The 24077-nt window shown below is 34.3% G+C and overlaps 1 long non-coding RNA gene across 1 annotated transcript; it reads right to left on the reverse strand.

Moving 5' to 3' along the window:
- Positions 1 to 749: 749 nt before the first annotated feature.
- Positions 750 to 15535, reverse strand: LOC142257413 (uncharacterized). Its single transcript, XR_012727628.1, has 3 exons — positions 15197 to 15535; positions 13806 to 13838; positions 750 to 3140 (listed from the first exon to the last, which is right to left on the reverse strand). It is a non-coding gene; the product is annotated as an uncharacterized LOC142257413 (long non-coding RNA).
- Positions 15536 to 24077: the final 8542 nt, after the last annotated feature.

Consider the following 24077-nt stretch of genomic DNA (forward strand, 5'->3'; position numbering starts at 1 on the left):
ATGATTACTTAGCCACATATCTTTATCCCATTTTTACTAATGGATGAGATAAGCAAATAATGGTTGATGGTGGTCTACCGCCTTCCCTTTGCTTGGATACCCATGTGTGTTGTCAGTGTAATTTAATATACTATATATCAAGAGTAGTCAGCGGCTGAGGTGTCAGCAGGAACAACAGTTTTAATCACCTACTATATCACATACTCGTTCCAAGAGACTTAAATTGTCACCATACACAATAATGACTGTAAGCTTTTAACTCGTAATTGTCTTGTTGCCAATATTTTTTTTCTGTTAGTTTGAAATACATTTTTCATTTTTTCTCTTAGATTTTTTTTTACCTTTTTAGAATTACACATTTGTTATGTTAAACCTAATTACCATAATCAATTAATCAATGGCACTGTTCTTAACTTTTCATAAATGGTTTATTCAATATCATGCCATCACATTACGTAACATTTCACACGTGACTTAAAAATTAGCACATTGGTCACTAAATAGGTTTTTTCCACCAGGAAAATGTAACCATATTCATATACTAAACCATTTGTGATACTAAAGTAATAAATTACAAATTCTGAAAATCAGTCCAATTTTCCAAATTTTTTTTTTACAAAAATATATATAAAAATCAGACTTTATTGGACAATGACAAAACACAACTCTAATAATGTTTAGAAAACGTAGCCTGGTTGATATTTTCAGAACTGTTCTTTTCTTATCAAGCAAATTGACTATTGAAAAAGTTATGTACAACATTACAATCTCTATAATAGTTTCTACAAACTAATTTTGGCAATTTTTTTCAAGAATTTTGTTATGGCCATCAAAATACCAATTCATTCTAATTTTTTTTTTTTGTTCTCGGGATTTCTAATTGTATCTCTACTTTTCATTGGACCTTTACATTTTCTTTGGACCAAAACATGTCCAAGGTGGCAAAGGTTAGTTGATTAGTTGGTAAAATGTGTTTACGGATACTGTTTTTGATCATTGGGTTAATTTTTGTGATGAGGGATTTTTTTTTTACATCCTACTCTCCTGTTATCATTCATTGGCTGGGGAAGTCTTGACATTTTATGACCATTATCTCTACATCTATGTTGGGGGATCCATTATGACCCATGTTTATACCCTTTATAACCTTTTCTGAACCATGGCTTCTATTATACAACCAGGGAGCCTGATGATAATAAGATTTTTCAGCCACTCCCTTGTGATGATAGCCTTTTTTACCAGGATTCTTGCAGGTACCATAGATGGATGGGAATAAAATTCCCTCTCTCTAATTTTAATATTCAAAGGTTTAAATCTGTAAGGAATTTTTTGAGGAGATTGATGCTATCTCTCAATGCCCGCCAGTCCAGGATGGTGAGTCCTTTGGGCCATTAGACCTAAGCATTGCAAGATCCTTGGATTTTATGGCAGCAATTTTATACATATATGTTTTACAGGTTATATTAAAACAGCTTGATATTTTTCACAAAGAGCATTTTTGTAGTCCTTTCTACATATCCAGGCATTTTGCAATCACTTTTCCCAATTACAGCTTAACCCTATTAACTGTTAGAGATGGGACCGAAATCAATGGGGTTAAATATCCCCTTGTTCCCGTTTAGATTTGATTCCAGTACGTCTTTCATTTTAGGGCATTTACTAACTGCATAATCCCTTTACATAGGAGGTGGGATTAAAAACCCAATGCCTCTCAGCAGGCAGAGACCTCTGGTCAAATGTCGCTTCCACCGAGCGAAATAAAAAGTTTTTCTTACAAAGCCATTCTAGTGTAAAACAAGTTAATTATACAGGGCTAAATCAAACAGGGACTGAAGACAGATTCTGTTTTTTTTTTCCTATCCTCGGTTGAGTTAGTCCAATTATCAGAGAAAGGGTTTTAAAAAAATAAATAAATCTTAAAAATGTAAACATAGTATTTAAAAAAGAAATTTAAGTAACCCTACTTTAAAAAATATAGACTTTTTTTTTAAAGTTGACCATTTATTTTTCTATTATTTTGTCCTTTACCCATTTTTTACAATTTCCAAAACTGAAATTAAATTCCCACTTAAAAGATAAAGAAAATAACCACAATTGAAAAAAAAATAAACATCCTTAAAATTCAGTCTTTGGCCTCATGAAGACCTGTTTATACACAACTGTCTAGTAAACCTTAAATATCAAATATTTGTGAACTTTTTTCTGGAAGTTTCCCTAGTTTTAAAAAAAAAAACACATTAATTTTGAAATAATTTCCCCCATGTCCCATTTCTTACAATTTCTTAAAACTCAATTTAATTTACATTTAAAAAGTAAAGCAAATACCAACAAATAACAAAATACTTAAGTCAATCTATAGCCTCAAATAGGCCCATATACAAGACTTTCTAAAAAGGTTAAAATCTATTATATTTTTCTAAAACTTTTTCTAGCAGATTTTTTTTTTTTAAATAATTGTGCCCACAATCCATTTTTGCCATATTTTACAATTTCCAAAAATTTAATTTTCATTTAAAAAAATCCTTAATACTCAATCTTCAGCCCCCGGTAGGCCCATATACACGATTGTCTAGAAAAAAAACAACAATAATCCGATGAGATGGTTACGTAGGCCTCATGATGATTAGAATATTTTTGTTTTCATTATTTCATCACACACATCCATTGTTTTTTTTTATCCACGTGGCACTTTTTGGGTATTTTTAGTTTTAAGTCCTGGCAAAGTTTTTCTTCAGATAGAATACCTGTTGGTAACGCAACCACGAGGTACATGGAGGTTTTGATATAGTCCATAACAAAGTCATTAATAAGTCATTATACGTGGCAGAAGATGGTTGAGAAGAGTCCTACCTCCAGATTTAAGTTCCAGGAGCAAATTTAAGACTTAAAAAAAATGAGTTGTTAATCTTCAATCCAAAATATTTCTGGAAGTTCCGGGTCGGTCTTGAGTTCAATACTGGCTTAACAAGGCGCGTAATGGGGTTATTTTTACTTTCGGTTATCTAGCTTTATGAAGAATTGACAACACTCATACAGCTAGATAACCAAAGATAACAATTAACCCCTATTCATCCCACTGATGACGCCAGCCACTCTTATGGAGAAGTCCTCCTCTCGGCAACATTCCTCTGTCTTGGATTCTAATTGGAAAATATAGAGATTACTGACGAGTATGTAACAGCATTACTAACGACACACTGTTCAATACAGAGGCATAAAACTACATTTAAAAAATCAACACAAACGCGTAAAACTACATAAGATACAAACACAATATTAAAATAATAAAACACTAACATAAAGAGAAAATGCATATAAATTACAGAATGGTTCATACAGGGGAAAATTTTCATTTCGAACACGCCCAGATGAGGTCTGCGGCTACCTCCGCCAAACCTTGTGGTTTAATTACACACTGCCTCGTTAGTTAAATCAAGCGGTGAGAACATTCTTCGATTACATTACAAAAGGGACCTCACGATAGAGGATCTAAATCTCCTGTAAGACTCATTAATTAAAAATTTAGTCGCTCTCCAGAGGCTGATAAGAAAAAAAATGTAAAAAAAAATGAAGGCAAAAATTCCAAAATCCTTTCTTCTTCTTTACAACAGACAGAAAAATCAGAAGAGAAGACAATGTATAGAAGAGAATAGAGGAGCGTGGTAAGGCTTGGGTTTCCTTTCACCTTGTCTCGGGGAGAAAATTCCCTGGGAATTATAGCGGAAGGTGATTAAAATCTGAAATGTGAAAGCATGAGAAAAAAAGGCCCCTAGGAATCCTCGAAAGCAGAACGCAGGGTTAATGTGTATCAAGAGATCCTTCTGCCTTGGTGGGTTCCTCCGTTCCTCCATAGCCCAGAGGTTGCACCTTGCAATGCTGCTACGCTGATGTATCGTCTGCTCTAGGGGTGTTAGTCCAATGCACGTCCATTCATTCTTAACACACCCCTCCTTTGCTTGCCTGCCATTGGTCAGATAGCTGTGATGTCAACAACCCGGACTGACTGGCAGATATTTTGTTTCATCAATGGGGCGTTTCATGGGGATAGGGTTAAAAACAATATCTAGTTGTTGGACAGCACCATTTGCTACAGCTTTTATACCCCTCCTTCTCTATTCTGTGTTATTGTCTTGCCTGACGTCTCCTATACCAGCTTCATTTTGATTGTAAGCTCTTTGGTCCAGCCTTCTTTTCCTTTTGTAACCCTTTACTGCCTGAGCAGAACCAAAACATACATTGTCCTACTTCACATTGCATATAGAAAACCTGTCACCAGGTAAAAAAAAGTGTCAGCATTTGCTCCTATTTTATTCCTGATGCTCCCCAACTATTCTGTTTTTGTGTTAATAAAATCCGCCAGACAGTTCCAGAGATATAATTTTTTTTATTTAGTGCTACTTTTCATGTTTCTTTACCAAAGCGGTGTGGCCCACCCTCACTCTGTGAGTGACAACCCCTTGGAAAAATCCATAAAAAGTTACAATACATTTAAAAGGCCCATATCTCTGGAACCATATGGCAGATTTTGGAAAATCAAACTGTCCACATTTCCCTGGTGATAGGTTCTCTTTAAACTGGTATTTCAATCTCACATATTGAAGTAAATGGCATAAGCGTAAACCCCACTAACACCAGCAGGTCAACACAGGGCCCCAGTCTTACAATAGGTGGCGGTCCCAAATGTGTGACCCACATCTATCAGGTATATATGATAGAGTTGACCAAAAAGATTCACAGGGCACTGGTTCATGGCCAGTGGACCAGAGCCCAAGACCTCTTTTACCCTGCCATCATCCCTGGATACGGTTCTGATTAGTACATCCTGTGCGATATCATCGTGTGACGCACACATGATGTGCCACTATGGTTACTATTTAGAAGAGGTGACAAGTATGATGCCAAATAGGAGGAGGTTCACACGGCTCTGGACCGGCAGGCATGGACTAAGTACTTAACCGCTGGATCAGGGTCCTGTGAATCTTTTTGAACAACTCTAATGTAAGACATATTGTGGAGATATGCCACAAAAATACCATACCGATTTCAGCCCTCATAATTCAACTGATAGGATCGATAACTGAAGATGATACAACTATAAATCCCAGTGATCATTTCTGCCTCATTGAAATAATATATTGTTTTTTATAATATTTTTTAGAATTTTTTGTTGTTGCTTGTCATATTGCTTAAAGAGTTATTCACGCCTTCATAAAGATGGATATTGTTGGATAGGTCTTATAAAAATAAGTACTTTTTCATTTTACTGCTTATTAAAATTTACAGCCTCTCTTGAGATATTAACAAATTTCTTTTGTTTACAGCTCATCGTCTAGGAGACCGACCACCGCTGCTGTCTTGTTTATGAGCACTACACTAAAGCTGGCCAGAATTAAAAGGTAACAGTTCACTTCAGCAATCCTGGCCAGTTTCTAAATAGTACTATGTATTTATGTAGTATCTATGAACTACAACAATATTTATGGCCACAACAGTTTGCCCCCTTTCCATAGTGATAGTTCTGCTTCACATAACTTGTTTTTTGTTGTTGTTGTTTTACTGCACTATTCTATGTTTTGTTGTGTATAAATATGTGACTCTTCAGATTTTGTGTTATACCATGCCTGATGAAGAGACCCGAGTAGTCTCGAAAGCTTGCTATTATTACCATCTTTTCAGTTATGCAGTCTTCACACGGTACGATCTATCGTGTGATTGCACGAGCGATTATACCCGCCCCCGTCGTTTGTGCGTCACGGGCAATTAGTTGCCCATGGCGCACAAAGTCGTTAAACTGCCGTCACACGTACTTACCTGCTGAGCGACCTCGCTGTGGGAGGCAAACATCCACTTCCTAAGGGGGAGGGACGTTCGGCGTCACAGCGACGTCACACAGCGGCCGGCCAATAGAAGCGGAGGGACGGAGATGAGTGGGACGTAAACATCCTGCCCACCTCCTTCCTTCCGCATAGCTGGCGGGAGCCGTGGGACGCAGGTAAGCTGTGTTCATTGTCCCCGGGGTGTCACACGAAGCGATGTGTGCTACCCCGGGTACGATGAACAACCGGCGCAAAGTAGAATAAACGATTTTTTAAAAATGAGCGACCTGTACACGATTTGCGATTCGTAACCCATTTGCGATAGTTTACAGACGCTCATATGTGTCACACGGGACGACGTCGCAAGCGATGCCGGATGTGCGTCACGAAAACGTGACCCCAACGACATATTGCACGACAGATGTTCTCCTGTGACGCCCGCATTAGCCATTAAAAGGTATCAATTCTGAGGACTCTCAGTTCTTTTAAACAAACTTTTTTTTAAATAGTACTAACAAGCTGAAAAGAAAATAGGTTGTAAGTGCTGCGCATGGTCTGTTTCGAAGGCAACAAGCTGTAAACAAAATAAAAATGTTAATATATCAAGAACGGATGAAGATTTTAATACAAAGTAAATTGCAAGCACTAGCTCATAATCCCCATTTATAAAGATGGCAATAATCCTTTTTTTAAAAGAATATTTTCATTGCAGACATTTATGGCACATCTAAAGCAAGCATGTTCAAGAAGTGGAACTCCTATAGAACTAAATGGAGAGAGTTGCGCATGCGCAGCCATTTTGTCATTCCAAGCCATGCAAGACAGGGCCCCAATCAGATTGTAAATATGCCACAAATGTCTAAAATAGGAATATGCTTTTAATCCCTCATAATCTACTAGATAGGATTAATAACTGATGCTGATACAATTATAGATCACATTGGTCGCTTGTCTCTGCTTGAAATATTGTCATGAATTTTTACAATATTTCAGACATCGTACAGCATTTTTTGTGTCCAAGATTGGGGCTGATCCCCTAAAATTGAAGTCCTATGATAGAGATATTGGGGATTCTCTTCTTCTCCTCCTTATTATCACCTCATTATCTGAATAAAGAGGACAGAGCCCATTACAACTCTAGGTTTTTTTTTCTAGTTGGGACATCAATATTACCTCAATCAATTTTCCACTGGAAATCTGCTTTGCTCGTGATAAAATGTGTATGAATATATGCCATCTTAGAAAGATCTCTTAGTGAATGCTTCTACATTTTTTTTATCCATCCATTCATCCATCCAAGCCCTGGTGCCTAAACTGATCCAAAGGTCCTTGCTTGACATAGAGGTGAGGAAGAACAATAGAAGAACATCTATCTATCTATCCCTCTATCCATCTACCATCTATCTATCTGTCTGTCTATCTATCTATCTATCTATCATTCTAATTTACCTCTCCTCACTTCATATCCTCCCTTACTAAGATCACAGTTGAATTTTCTCCCACCTGTTGGGAGCCATATTTTGGGTGATTCTCTGGTTATGGATAGAATAGAATAATGAATATTCAATCACATTAATGCCTTGTCAATTGTTTCCTGTCTACAACCTGCATTATACTTGTGTTGTGGATCATTTCGGTACATAGCATATTCCACACTTGAAGATGCGCAAACCGCTAATTAATATGTTTATGAATTAGGCAGATGGACTTCAATGGAACCAGTTTGGAGACACCACAAGCTAACTTTCTATCATCCAAAGAGATATTATCATCTACATTTTTAGAGGAATCCATTCATCCCCAAGATATATAGGCCGACTGGTACCTAGGGGTAAAGATTATGGATAATATCATGCAGAATATATTTTGGTAACACTAATAGCTCATAGGAAGCATATTAAGCCAGTTCTCTGCGCCATGCTGCCATCTTTACAGAGGGCGAGCCATAGTCCTGGTGCCGTCAGGTGTTTTCTGTGATGTATGAGGGGACACAGCAAAAATGAGACAACTGCAGCCTTATGCACAAAAACACTGAATATGCTCAATACAAAAACATCTACCATGTTTCCCCAAAAATAAGACCGATTCTAATATTTTTTTGGGCTCCAAAAGATGTGCTAGGTCTTATTTTTGGGGGATGTCTCATATTTTGTATTGGCATCAGTGAGTGTGTCACCCGTTAATGAAAATTGCATATTCACCCCTTCCTCCGCCAATAATCCCGCCCACCCCTCTGTGTCGGGGTCAGTAAGTGGATAGTATGTTATTTTAATTGAATATTTACCCTCTCGCCCTGCCCATAATCCCACGTACATCTCTGCATCAGTGTAAGTGATTGGAACTTGAGTTAATGAAAAAAATAATATTCCCCTCTTCCCCCCTGCCATAATCCCGCATAGCCTGCTACCGGCATCAGTGATTGGAAATTGTGCTATTGAAAAAATGAATATTCACCCCCTTCCCCCGCCCACCTCTGTGCGCTAGCATCAGTGATACAGTAAGACTGCCATATAACTGCCCGAGCAATGCTTGGACTGGCCAGCAGGTCTTCTGAGCCTAGTGTGTCAGCATGTACTTCTATGCAGCTGTCACACTCAGGTGAGAAAAGTCACTGGCCAGTCCGAGCATTTGGCTGCGATCTATGGGCTGTAATATGGCAGTCTAAATGAATCACGGATGCTGGCGCAGAGGGGTGGGCGGGGGAAGGGGATGAATGTTAATTTTTTCATTAACACAAGTTCCAGTCACTGATGCCGGCAAAGAGGTGGGATTATGGGCGGGGGAAGGGTGAATATTCATTTTTTCATTAAGACAAGTTCCAATCACTGACTTGGGCAGAGGGATGGGTGGAATTATGGACAGGGGAAGGGGTGAATATTCATTTCATTAACTAGCTAGCATGTGACACTAAACCTTGGGATTTACAGCAACACAATGGGGCAATATACACCAGTAAAAGTTACATATTCTGCAAATAGGGATTATTATTTTTGGAGTAGGGGTTATATTTTAATACAAAAGTTATATTTTTAGGAAACACAATACATCTATCTATGACAGAACTGTTTGTCTTAAAACTATCTATATTTATCTGTCTATGTATAATAATAATATAATAATAATAATTATTAATTTATATAGCGCTGTTGATTCCACAGCGCTTTACATACAATGGCAACACTGTCCCTATTGGGGCTCACAATCTAGATTCCCTATGAGCATGTTTTTGGAGTGTGGGAGGAAACTGGAGAACCCGGAAGAAACCCACACAAACACGGGGAGAACATACAAACTCCTTACAGATGTCCTTGGTGGGATTTGAACCCAGGATCCCAGCAGTACAAGACTCCAGTGCAAACCACTGAGCCACCCACATGTATCTCAGAACTATCTATCTATCATTCATACATACATACATATATGGATATTGTCCATTCTGTTGCCTACTCCATTCCTCACATATCCCAAACAGTAAAAGCTTTACATTAAATTATTTTATATCTTATTTAGTATGCATTGAAGTCTGCTAATAGCATGCACCACTATTATATATTTCCAACCAAAATGTTAATAAAGTAAACTATATGCAGAAAAGTTATATACTATACATAAAGATATCTATAGCCCAATGTTCCCAGGAATTAAATCAGTAATCTTCACATGTAATTGTATATATCTATGTGTGTGTGTGTGTGTGTGTGTGTGTGTGTGTGTGTGTGTGTGTGTGTGTGTGTGTGTGGCTGTATATACCCTTTGTGTGATTTAGTATAGAAAATTATCCAGCAACCAGATCAGTAGATTGGTTTAAAATTCAATTTTCCTTTAGTCCAAAATTCATAAAAGCATAAAATTCTCCATCATGATGAAGAACACATCACAAGACGTGTAGGGTGGACGCGTTTCGGACAAAAAACTAGCCCTTAATTTGCGACAACGCATAATACATATCTGAACACATACTTTTAAAAGGAACCACAGGAAGTCATGGTTCCATGACTTCCTGTGGTTCCTTTTAAAAGTATGTGTTCAGATGTATTATGCGTTGTCTCAGTTAAGGACTAGTTTTTTGTCCGAAACGCGTCCACCCTACACGTCTTGTGATGCGTTCTTCATCATGATGGAGAATTTTATGCTTTTATGAATTTTGGAATAAAGGAAAATTGAATTTTAAACCAATCTACTGATCTGGATGCTGGATAATTTTCTATACTACGTCCTGCTGCAGAGGGATCCTGTTTTCTCTTCCGTTCACCTATCAAGATATTAGCTGTCTCCATTGGTTGAGCTGGACTTTTTCTATATACTGTGTGTGAGTGTATATACCATGTATGTGTGACTATATATACCTATGTGTATTTTTCTGTATATACCAATGTGTGGCTGTATATACCTTGTTTGTGTGTCAGAATACACCCTGTGCGGGATTGTATATATCCTGTGTGTATCTGGCTGTATATACATGTGTGTTACAGTATATACCTGTGTGTGACTGTGCACACCGTGTGTGTGGCTGAATATACCTGTGTGTGTGACTGTAAACACCCTGTTTGTATATATTGTAGTTGTATATACATGTATGTAGCTGTATATACATGTCTGTATGTAGCTGTATATACCTGTGTGTATGGCTGTATATTCTTGTGTGCATATTGCTATATATAATTGTGTGTATATAGCTGTATATACCTGTATGAGTGTGTGTGTGTGTGTGTGTGTGTGTATGTTTGGCTGTATATACCCTGTGTGTGGCTGTATATACCTGTGTGTATCTGGCTGTATACACCCTGTGTGGGCTGTATGTACCTGTGTGGTGCTGTTTATACCTGTATGTATGTGACTGTATATACCTGTGTGTGGCTGTATATACCCTGTGTGTAGGCAACTGTTTATACTCTGTGTGTGTGGCTGTATATACTCAGTGTGTGTGTGTAGCTGTATATATGTTGTGTGTATGTGGGTGTATATACTCTGTGTATGTTGCTGTATATATCTGGGTATGTGTCTATATATACTTGTGTGTATGTAACTGTATAGACTCATGTGTGTGACTGTATATACCTGTATGTGTGACTGTATATAAGTGTGTGTGTGTGGCTGTATATACCCTCTTTGTGTGTAGCTGTATATACCTGTGTGTGTGTGACTCTATATGCGTGTGTGTATGTGTGTTTGTGTGTGTGTGTGGCATCATATACCCTGTGTGTATGTAGCTGTATATACCAGTTTGTATGTGACTGTATATACCCTGTGTGTGGAGCTGTATATACACTGTGTGTATGTGGCTGTATATACCCAATGTGGGGAGCTGTATACATCCTGTGTGTATATGGGTGTATACACCCTGGGTGTGTGTTGCTGTATATATTTGGGTATGTGCCTGTATATACGTGTGTGTATGTAGCTGTAAATTCCTGTGTGTGTGGCTGTATATACCCTGTGTGTGCGTGGCTTTATATACCTGTGTTTGTGTATGTGTGACTGTATATACCTGCGTGTATGTGGCTGTAGATAAGTGTGTGGCTGTATATACCTGTATGTGTGACTGTATATACCTTGTGTGTGTAGAGCTGTATATACACTATGTGTATTTGACTGTTTATACCCTGTGTGTCACTGGTCGACAGACAGAAGAGAGCCCTTGTGCAAGGACAATATATGGGCCTTTTGCAGCCCAAAAGCTCATCATAATACACAATTCCTCCTCCTTTTGAGGTATACCCTGTGTGTATGTGGCTGTGTAAACCCTGTGTGTGGCTGTATAAACCCTGTGTGTGTGTGGCTGTATAAACCCTGTGTGTGTGGCTGTATAAACCCTGTGTGTGTGGCTGTATATACCCTGTGTGTGACTGTATATACCTGTGTTTGGCTGTGTATACCTGTGTGTATGTGACTGCATATACGTGTGTGTGACTGTATATATATATGTGTGTGTGGCTGTATATACCCTGTGTTTCTGGACCTTTCTATACCCTGCTTGTATGTGACTGTATATACCTGTGTGTATGAGGCTGTATATACTCTGTGTGTATGACTGTATATACCTGTGTGTATGTGGCTGTAATATACCCTGTGTGTATGACTGTATATACATGTGTGTATGAGGCTGTATATACCCTGTGTTTCTGGACCTTTCTATACCCTGCTTGTATGTGACTGTATATACCTGTGTGTATGTGGCTGTATATACCCTGTGTGTATGACTGTATATACCTGTGTGTATGTGGCTGTATATACCCTGTGTGTATGACTGTATATACATGTGTGTATGTGGCTGTATATACCCTGTGTGTATGACTGTATATACCTGTGTGTATGTGGCTGTATATACCTGTGTGTATGACTGTATATACCTGTGTGTATGAGGCTGTATATACCCTGTGTGTATGACTGTATATACCCTGTGTGTATGACTGTATACACCCTGTGTGTGACTTTCTAAACCAGTGAGTGGCTGTGTATACCGGTGTGTGTGTGGCTGTAAATACCTGTGTGTATGTGAATGTAGTGTGTGTCTGCGTGCGTGAGTGTGTGTCTGTATTTGTATGTACTTATTTGTGTACACCATAGACACCCTGTTTGTACTACATAAATAACACTTTGCATGAGCTCTTTCCATATTATTAGTCAGATTTGATCTTCTGCTATTATCCAGCACTGTCAGATGTGGTGATGTTGGGCTCTATTGTGCTCTGCCACATAGTGCCCTCCCCTACTTTATAATACTGTATATTAGCTGCTGTATATAATTACAGCCTGTGAGCTCCGCCTCCTGGGATTCACTCACTAGTCTTTGCTTGTAAGCACAATTGTATATAAATATTTTCTCCTTACATTACAGTCTTGTCCTCTAAGAAATATGTTGATAGATATGTTACTGATAGATAAAAATAAAAAGATAGATTGCTAGATAATAGACAGATAGAGGGATAGATAATAGAGAGCTAGATATAGAGATAATAGATAGGAAATAGATAATAGATATAATAGATAGATAAAAGGATAGATGGATAGTTTGATAGATAGATGGATGGATAGATGGATGGATAGATGGATGGATAGATAGATGGATAGATAGAGGGATAGATAAGAGGGATAGATAGATAGATGGATAGATGATAGATAGATAGATAGATAGATAGATAGATAGATAGATAGAGGGATAGATAGATAGAGGGATAGATATATAGAGGGATAGATATATAGAGGGATAGATATATAGAGGGATATATAGAGGGATAGATAGAGGGATAGATAGAGGGATAGATAGATAGATAGATAGATAGATAGATAGATAGATAGAGGGATAGATTAGATAGATAGATAGATGGATAGATAGAGGGATAGAGAGATAGATGGATAGATAGAGGGATAGATGAGATAGATAGATAGATAGATAGAGGGATAGATTAGATAGATAGAGGGATAGATTAGATAGATAGAGGGATAGATAGATAGATAGATGGATAGATGATAGATAGAGGGATAGATAGATGGATAGATAGAGGGATAGAGAGATAGATAGAGGGATAGATAGATAGATAGATAGAGGGATAGATAGATGGAGAGATAGATGGAGGGATAGATAGATAGATAGATAGATAGATAGATAGATGGATAGATAGAGGGATAGATTAGATAGATAGATAGATAGATAGATAGATGGATAGATAGAGGGATAGATTAGATAGATAGATAGAGGGATAGATAGATAGATGGATAGATAGAGGGATAGATTAGATAGATAGATAGAGGGATAGATGGATAGATAGAGGGATAGATAGATAGATGGATGGATGGATGGATAGATGGATAGATAGATAAATGGATAGATGTCAGCTATCTGTTAACTTCCAGTTGCCTGTAGTTTATGGTTTGGGGCTGTTGTTTTGCTCAGTATGTATAATAAACAATAAAATAATATAGCTATTACCCCAAATATAAACAATTAATTATTAAGAAAATTATTACACAGAATTAAATCTTTCATACCTTTTTTGCTCCTGGATTTCCCCTCTTGCGTCTCTAAAACAGAAAATAAGAAAAAGCATTATTTTTCAAAAACATTTGAGATCTATATAATGAATATCAGCCATTAAGTCATTGAAAAGCAGCCTGCGGCCTGTACCAAAGGTGAAATTCCCCACTGAGTGCATGAAGCCACTATTAGGATATCAAGGAATAATACGTATGGACCTTCACGTCGCCGAGGCCTTGTCACCCTGCTTATCAGAGTGCAATGTTTGCCGCACAGCCACCATCGTTAGTGACTTGTTGTGTGAAGGAACACTGATGTCTGTGATGGCTACTGCTTTTATACGAATTATTGCATTTATTATAGGAAATTTAAAATATAACAAATGAACACAATAATCAAATATACTGTTAGTATCAGCAGTTAAAGAAGCCTAGGCATATCTATCTATCTATCTATCTATCTATCTCTCTATCTCTCTATCTCTCTATCTATCTATCCCTACATCTATCTATCTATCTAGCTATCTCTCTGACCTATAAATATTACAAGACAGAAATCCACACCCAATTGCATCGATATAGTCCTAAAAATAAGTAAATGACTATATATATATATATATATATATATATATATATATATATATATATATATATATATATATATATATATATATAGATATATATATATATAGGATAGCAGGCAATTATTTTATCTTAGGCCCCAGACCATTGTAAGCCAAACCACCACATCCAATTATTTGTATGCTTTATTAAATGTATGTTTGTATATATATATATATATATATATATTTATATGTATATTATTAATAATAATAATATGCTATCTAAAAAAAAAATCAAATGTAAAAATTTTAACCTGGGAGTTTATATTCAGTCCATTCGATATTTTGTCAATCACTTTAGTCTTAAACGACCTGGTATATAGAAATGCAGACTAGGTATACAAGAAGTCACTGCTCGTCTAGGCCTTTTCTTTACACATAATAGGGGCCCATAGTTACGGCATAATTCCACTTTGCCTTTCCCAATCCTGTTAAATTAAGATGCTAAGTGCTGGCACGTATGATTATAACTGTCTGCTCGTAATGCCGTACAGAGCTCTGGCTGAAGGGTTAAATCTACGATCATCTTGATTTTTTTTTTTTTGCCTACAGCTAAGACATGACTATGAGAGATCTCGTGCCTTAAATTATGCCGCTTGATCGGAGCTGCATAAATTCTTTACGAATCCTATAATTGGCACGTTTGCTAATTACAGTTGCCATGAAAAAAAAAGGACCTTTTTGTAAATCGAAAAATTTGCTTTCTTAAAAAATGAAAAAATATCAATAGAGTTTTTTTCTCTAAAATGAAAAAAAAAACAACAATACAATGAAATTACTCACCGTGGAATATCAGCAATTGGCCTAGTGGATGCAGCATTCTTGGAGATGCTAGCAAAATGAGTCGCTTCTCCAGCATCCTACCCTCTTGTGGCAGTTGGTTGCATCTCCGAGTGACGTAAAAAGGTGCTATCCATTCAGGATTTTTCTCCACGGCTTTTTAGGGGTCTCAGAATCCGTCCTTTCTTTATGCCTATGCGCTTTGCTCTGCCTCCACAGCCTCTTTTTTTTTTTTTTGCACCACAAGTCAGGTTTTCATGCCGAACGATTATGCAGCTCCATGGTAGACACAAATACCCCACAATTATAGGCTTCAAGAGCCTCTCCAGCACCCGAAGCTCCCAAGCAAAAAAAATGAGTGAAAGACAATCATAGCGTGGCTCTTTTCACATAAATACTTCTTTATCCTCTGGCTCCTCCTTGCATTCTTTTCAGATTTGACCAAAGAAAATGTTGATTGGGGTATGACCGAACAAGGGGGAGTGGTAGAAAGGAGCAGAAGGGGTGTGGGATGGCTTATGGGCACCTAATATAGTGCAGTACCTCCCCTTATACTTCACTTCACAAATTTAGAAATTCTACTCAATCTTCCTAGGAACAAAAAATAAAATTGATTTTTTTTTTATACAAAAAAAAAATCAAATTCTTACACTAATTTATTTAAAAAAAAAAATCAATTTTGGGGAAGTTTTTAAATTTAAATTTTAAATTGAAGTCATTTTGTATGACCTTTTATATACTATTTTTTTATTTTTCACTTTACTATTTGGGCAATATGTTTTTAAAAAAAAACATTATTTTTTTAGAGGGCTTGGTAACCACACTTTCAGATTGCTCTTCTAGAAGTGTATAAATTGGCTTCATAGGTTTTGAATCTACATTTTACTTTTTTTTTACGTCTGGTTTCCAGGGCTCATTTTGAGACTGTCTTTGGAAGTTGGACTAATGGTCCGTAGAAAATGCACAATGAATTCACTTTTCTGTCTTCTTGCCTGGGAACTCAGTACGTCCTGAACTTGACAGGCAGTCTACTGAATGTTAATGAGATGTCTCAAGTTCATTGTCAAAAGGCCCTCGCAGACACCCTGTTCTCTCCCATAGACCAGCCTTCAATTCCAACGCTTGTTTTGTTCCACTGACTAAACCCTTGTGTGTGGGGGTTTTTTTTTTGTTTTTTTTTAATGCATTTGAAGTACCCAGACTTCCATACCGGCATAATTAGCCAAGAAAATTTGCATGGCCGGTCCTTTCAGCTAAATAAACAATTCCCATACTTACGGCTTCAAAATAACAGCTTCTGCCAAATGGGTCTACCATATCTTCTCTGCTCTGATTGTGGACAGATTAAATAAAGGAAAAAAACAGAAAGATATGGATTATTTTCACCTAATTTTTCTACGACTTTCCCCCCGATTTGTATAGTTTGATCTGTTAGAATTTAAGATCTTCTGTTTTTATCTTCTACATCTACAAAATTCTTGACCGATGACTGAGTGTTACCTTTTTGGGATTTTCAGTACTGATCTATATACAGGTGAGTCTAGTATTTTTTTGTAATATTGACATTTTTTTTATTGTATATATTTTAAAAACATAATAGTAATTTGGTGTTTTTGTAATATTGTTGGCAAATAAGCAAATTAAAATCTGTATAGTTTTTCTTTTTACATTTTATTAGTGACTTTAAGATTAAAACTTACAAAATTAAATGTCAAATTTGAAATTCAATTCCATAAATTTTGAAAAAAATTCAATTTTCTTCTCAGTCTGTAGATATATTAATATTATTTTCTCACCAAGTTGGATAAATTGAGCCTCTTGTGTCTCTGTCTTTTGTTCAGACAAATCTTTTCATATTGTTAGCACTCCCTGGGAGCCGATTTAAGCACGCCTTCGATAAACCCACGTGACCCTTCCCCCCCCTCCCTCTCCCATACACCACCTTGTTAAAAAAAAAATGCTCGAATAGTCGAAAGAAAGCTAAGAGGCATATAATTATAATTAACTACACACCTCTTGATTGCTTTCCCTTTTCTTACCTAAAAAAAATCAAATAAATCTCTCTAACGTACTGTTTACAATTTTACCGACAGTACCAAATTTTTCCACATTGTTTACATTTTTCATTTGAAAACTTAAAAGCATTTTTTTTTTAATTACTTTTGATATTTTTTTCTAAAAAAAAAAGGAGCTTAACAATTTATTGTGGTTACACAATGGTACGTAGTATTATTTTTATCTTAATTTCTCCCCATAGCTACATAGTGATCCTATTGTATGCCGGAAATAGAGAATTTTAGAAGCTTACCTCCGAACGTCAGATGCAAAAATTCAATTCCAACTAGAATACATCTTCAAAAGTCTTCTTTTATTGCGAAATATACTTCCCATTTCTTTTTTTTTTCCCTTTTCTGGTCTGTGAGGGGAAAACTCTTCAAGAAAATGGGATCGTTCTGGAGAGTGGAAGGAAGCTCCTTGCGAGGAAAGAGGGGGAATTGACATGGCGTAAGGATACATGAACGACAAAGGAATATTCCACGTAGCTTATACGTAAAGTATACGTATTATATTTAAAAAAAAAAAAAAAGATGTTATGCAGATGTGATAAAGGGTGGTCTAACCAACAGAAGGGGATTTTGTTTCAAAGGGTGTGAATTTTTTTTTTTTCACCTTTTCTATGTATTTATTGTAATTGAGTCCTTACAGTCATGCATATCTGACTGATCATTATAGCCTCATTAGCATATATGCAAATTTGAAATCCTGTGCACAGTATGGGAGTGTAGGTCACAGCAGCATTATTTTTCAGAACACATCTGCATCTTTTCACAGAATCATAGATGATATTTTCATGCTCTTTTCAATGATCAAAAAATTTAGGTATATATTGTGTGAAGAATATCCTCGACATATACAAATACATATAAATGTGTGTGTGTGTATACATATATATATATATATATATATATATATATATATATATATATATATATATATATATATATACGTATATAGTCAAACATTTGTGTAGACATATATATGCTGTGTATGCCTATAAAAATGTGTATTGTGTATGTGTGTGTTTATATGTGGCTGTGTATATGTATACATAGTATATATGCATATATATTATACATATATATATATATTTAGACAGATATATGTGTGTATATATATATATATAGTCAAAAATTTGTGTATATGTGTGTGTGTGTGTATATATATATATATATATATATGTATATATATATATACATATATATATGTGTATATATATATATATATGTATATATACATATATATATATACATATATTTACGTACATTGATGTGTATGCCTACAAATGTGTGGGTGGTATATGTGTTTACATGTGTGTGTACATAAATACATATATATATATATATATATATATATAAAATATACAGGTTTGTGTATATGTATATAGAGAGAGAGAGAAAACATGCGAGTATATAAATTTATACATATCTGTATGTACATTTATATGTATGCATATACATGTGTATATATACACAAGATACATGTATAGATATACTGTATGCATATTCATGTGTTAGTATAAATATATATTATTTACATATATGCATATAAATATATAGTATGAAATGTGTCTATATTTATATGCACATATATGTTTGTACATATGTATGTTTATGAATGTATGTGTGCACATGTGTATATACAGTATGTGTGTATATATATATATGTGTATACAGTATATATATATTTAGTTATTTTTTCTTTTTGTATTATATATATATATATATATATATATATATATATATATATATATATACATGCGTGTGTGTATACAGTATATAAATATATATATTTATTTTATTTATTTTTTCTTTTAGAGCACATTTTATTTTACACAATGCTTTGCATTGAGAAATGACAAATTTGACTATATATTTAAAAAATGTTTTTACGATTCAGCATGATTTTCCTAGGTTTATATGCTTTGGCTAATTTGCATAGCAAAGTACTGTGGCTACCAGTTATGTGTAACTGCTATTCTATATTTTTAGACAGAAATGCTACTACAGTTAATGCCTGAGGATTTGAGTGGCCATTTTATTTTTTGTATTTGTTTGGGGGGTTTTTATATATTTTTTTTATAGAAAAGACATTTTTTAAATGTAGCATTTGGAAGTTAAATAAACAACTAAAATGTTATCAAAAGCGTATGCAGCGTAATAATACAACAGCTGATGTTAATAATAACAAGTGATGGTAATAACAGGCTCACATGGCATAAATGATGGGTTTGCAGCTTGAATACCTCGCAGAACGCACTAACCATTTCATTGTCGACAACATCTAAGCGGAACAGAAAACCAACGCTGAAAACAAAGGTCATCAAAAATCACAGAGAAAGTAAATTTCATCATTGTTCGCATACTCTTTAGTTACAGATTCATTATATGTGATATTTGGATTCTTTTTTTGTTATCATGAGTAACAGAGGCTTTTTCTTCTCCATCAGGTAGTTTAAAATTAACCCCTTGCATGCCCCAGGGGAAAGCCAAGTCTTCTATTACTCCTAACTTTTTTTGCAACCCTTCTTTGTTTTAACAAAATTCCGAAATTTTTGTTTCTTGATATTTTTGATATTTGCAACTTATAACTTTTAGAATGAATTTTTACTTCCTTTTTTTTTTGCAATGTGAAAAGGCTTTTGCTCTAAATTAATGTAAAAAATGACTACTAAATCTAAAAAAAAAATGTTGGGGACTAATTCTATTATGACTTTTTTTTTTTGGAAGTATAAAAATTTGACATTCAGCTTTTTTAAATTTTTACTTATATATGAAGCAAAGATAAATTTGCAGGTTTTCTTATTTTAAGACCAATATAAAAAAAAAATACATATTTTTGGAAATGTATTTTACATTCTACCTTTACAGTTTTATTCTATGGGTCAATTTCTATTATGCATTGATATTGATCTCTACAGAAGATTGACATATTTTTTAATGATTAAAATTATTTATTTTTTCAAAACCAGGATTTTTACTATATTACATATTAATTATGTTTGCTTCTCGATTAATTCTGGATTTATATATTATGTACATTTTGAGTGAGGTGATGTCAAAGCTGTCAAAGTTTACAAAAGAAAAAAAAGTTGAACATGTGTAAAATTGGTATTTCACATATATTGATGTGCCAACGTTTTTAACAAAAAGGTAAGATATTATTTATCTATCTATCTATCTATCCTATCTATCCCTCTATCTATCTATCGTTCTGTCTATCTATCTTTCAATCTATCTATCTAGCTATCATCTATATATTGTTCTATTGATCTATCCCTCTGTCTATCTATCCTATCTATCATCCATTTATCTATCTATCTATCCTTCTATCTATCATATATCTATTGTTCTATTTATCAATCTATCTGTTTATCTTTCTATCTATGTATCTATCCTTCTATGTATGTATCTATTCTTCTATTTATCCATCTATTTATCTGTCTAGCTTTCTATCCATCCATGTATCTGTCTATCCCTCTATCTATCTATATATCTATCTATCCCTCTATCTATCTATCTATCTCTATCTATCTATCTATCCCTCTATCTATCTATCTATCTATCTATCTATCCATCAGCAAAAAAAGCAGTCATCACTCCAAAATATAGGAATAAACTGAACTTTAAAAGCCCATGAACTATTATAGTCCACTTTATTTTTATTTTTGGAGTGATGCCTGCTTTTTTGCTACTGTATTGTATGCCAGTGGATTTATGGTTTGTTGGGGGTCTTTGCACCCATTTTTTCCAGATTTTTTTTACATTTCTATGTGTTGTTCCAATTTTTGTATTATATATCTATCTGTTTACCTCTCTATCGATCCATTTTTCTCTCTATCTATTATCTATCTATATATCTATGTATCTATCATTTATTTATCTATCATATATCGCTCAATCCCTCTATCTACTGTATCTATCTACTTAACTATCTATCTATCCCTCTATCTATCTACTTATCTATCTATCCCTCTATCTATCTATCTATACCTCTATCCCTCTCTCCATCTATCTATCTATCCCTCTCTCCATCTATCTATCTATCTATCTATCTATCTATCTATCTATCTATCTATCTATCCCTCTATCTATCTATCTATCTATCTATCTATCTATCTATCTATCCCTCTATCTATCCCTCTATCTATCCCTCTATCTATCTATCTATCTATCTATCTATCCATCCATCTATCTATCCCTCTATCTATCTATCTATCCCTCTATCTATCTATCCCTCTATCTATCTATCTATCCCTCTATCTATCTATCTATCTATCTATCTATCTATCTATCTATCTATCTATCTATCTATCATTTTGATAATCCAAGTACGTGATAAAGCAATCAAAAGTTCCATTTTAAGGTATACAACTTGTATTATGTAATGTAAAAAAATAAATAAATTACCTTTATGATTTTGTCCTCAAAAATGATTTTATAGATTTTTTTTTCCATTTTACTGCTCATTGGATGAAGTCATTTTATAAAGGGACACAAATATATTCTGACTATGCAGTGAGCAATGATTTATTATTATTATTACTCCTATTATTTGTATTATTTTTTCAGCTCTTCTTAAACACTTTTCAGCGGTGTCATTGTTAACAAGACTTACCGTAATCTTGAAATTAAAAAAATTGCGTAAATTTGCAGGATATTTAGAGAAAATTTTAATTGAATATAAAGTCTTTTCCCATTATTTTTTAGAAGACCTAAATACGATTATAGGATGTATTTAAAAGGAAAAATATAGGGGTTATATTGAACAACTATGATATTATTATAATGTCATTTGAATGCAGAATTACAAAATGTTGTAAAGTATGGAATTTCACAATTTTGTAATAGTAGGTGGGAAAATATGTTAGAAAAAAGTCATCTATTATTATATGGTGTCACCATTTAGGCATACAAATAAAAACTAATTAATTATTGCTGTGTTTTCAGGAAATTTTATGTCTGCAAAACCCTTTTTTTTTTTTTTTTTTTTTTTAAATCTGCCTATTGTGTTGAATTTGTAGGATTTTGATGTTTTTGCTGAAAATGAGCTTTTCCTAGTAGAAACATGAAAAAGTGTCTTGAAGATGATTACGTAAAACAATTTGTAAGAGCTATATTGTATATATGATTAAAATATTGCTTGTCATTTTATGAACCTGTAAAAAAGCGAAATAAAATTTTATTTTGAAATTTTTGTTTTGTAATTCAATTAAACATATCTTGTAGAAAATGTAAAAAATACACACATGAATACAAATATGTGTAAAAAAAAAATGAAGCCCTACTAGACCAATTTTATCTTAAAATTAAATTTTATACTTAAAAAATGTTTTAAAAAATTTACGTAAATTTAAAAGATGTTTAGTGAATTTGTTTTCGTTAGATGACCTGAATTAAATGTACAAAGTATAGACTATATAAAATTATACTTTATTCTTCTTTTTGTCTTCATGCTCGATATACCTGTCCCTAAAGCTAGTCATATCCAATAAAAATATTAAAAAAGAATCACAAGAACATGTTTTGGTTTAAAAATTGTACAGTTATTAATTAGATATCTGTTGGATTTGAGTGAGTAATGTTTTAGTCCTGTGGGAATGGAACATTATTGAAAGGGGAAGTCTTTTTTGGGTAAGGGTTAATAGCTACACCATTATGGTGTGATGGAAATTTAGAAAGGGAAAAGGGGGTGGGGGTCTGAGTCAATGTGAGAGTATGTGATTTTTAACTGCAATAGTGACCACTACTGATCAAGAAAAATAATAAAAATGCAGTTTAGCTTTATTTTATTTTTTTTTACAATTTTGAGTCAAGATACCCCAGTATTCTGTCTGTTAGACTGTTTCCTAGAGGTGATGTCCAAAAGGGCCTTAAATATACATTTTTGGATACTGTTTTTGTGGAGCTATAGTTGGAAAGTTGTTTGTTCCTCAGTGGTCGGTAGTGTAATAGTGACCAATGATGATAAAAAAGGCTAAGGAATCAAAGTTGATGCCTTGGGATATATATTTTGTGCAAGACATGAACCATCCTTGACGACCAAGGTTGACCTAGAACTAGTCCTCTAAATATTCTGATTAATGACTGAATCATTCCTAATTTTTTTTTTTTAAATAAGATAAATATCTTCTAATTTTGGTATAACCAAGACTGGGACACATATACAGAAGAACACCTGAAATTAACAGAATAACCTGAAATCAATGACTTTGATAAAACATAGAGACTTTTTAATTTTATTCCAAGACCAGATCATTCCAATTTTTTTGTATTTTTTTTTCTTCATAGAATAAATGCCCTCTGATTTTGGTGTAGCCAAGACTCGGACTTATACATGTAGATAGAAGAACACTTGGAAACAATAACTTTGATAACACATGGTGACTTCTTTATTTGATTTAATTTTTTTATAGCTTGTTACAATATGATATTTTAAGGTTTTATATTCATATTGTATTAATTTTAGTTTTAGGTAAATAATTACATGAAATATAATTATTAAAATAATTTCCAAAAATTAAAAATAATGAAAAAAATCATTACCGACATAACTTTTTTTTTTAAATTTACATTAAAGTTTAATTTTTCTCTTAAAAAAAAACTGCTAATGAGAAAATAAAATAGAAATTTACCAGTAGTAATTAGGCTTCTTTTATTGCCCGTAAAAGAATCATGACAACCGGTTGAGTTTTCCTAATAAAGTGCAATTACTTACTACCTTCCATTGTTTTGGGCCATGTATGTAGGTTTTAAAGGCTTGTTAATCTCTGTCTTTAAGTCTCTTAGTATAGTCTCTGAGGGACTATAGAAGAGGCGGTTCCATA

The sequence above is a fragment of the Anomaloglossus baeobatrachus genome, chromosome 12 (genome assembly GCF_048569485.1).
Source record: "Anomaloglossus baeobatrachus isolate aAnoBae1 chromosome 12, aAnoBae1.hap1, whole genome shotgun sequence".
NCBI classification, from domain to species: domain Eukaryota; kingdom Metazoa; phylum Chordata; class Amphibia; order Anura; family Aromobatidae; genus Anomaloglossus; species Anomaloglossus baeobatrachus.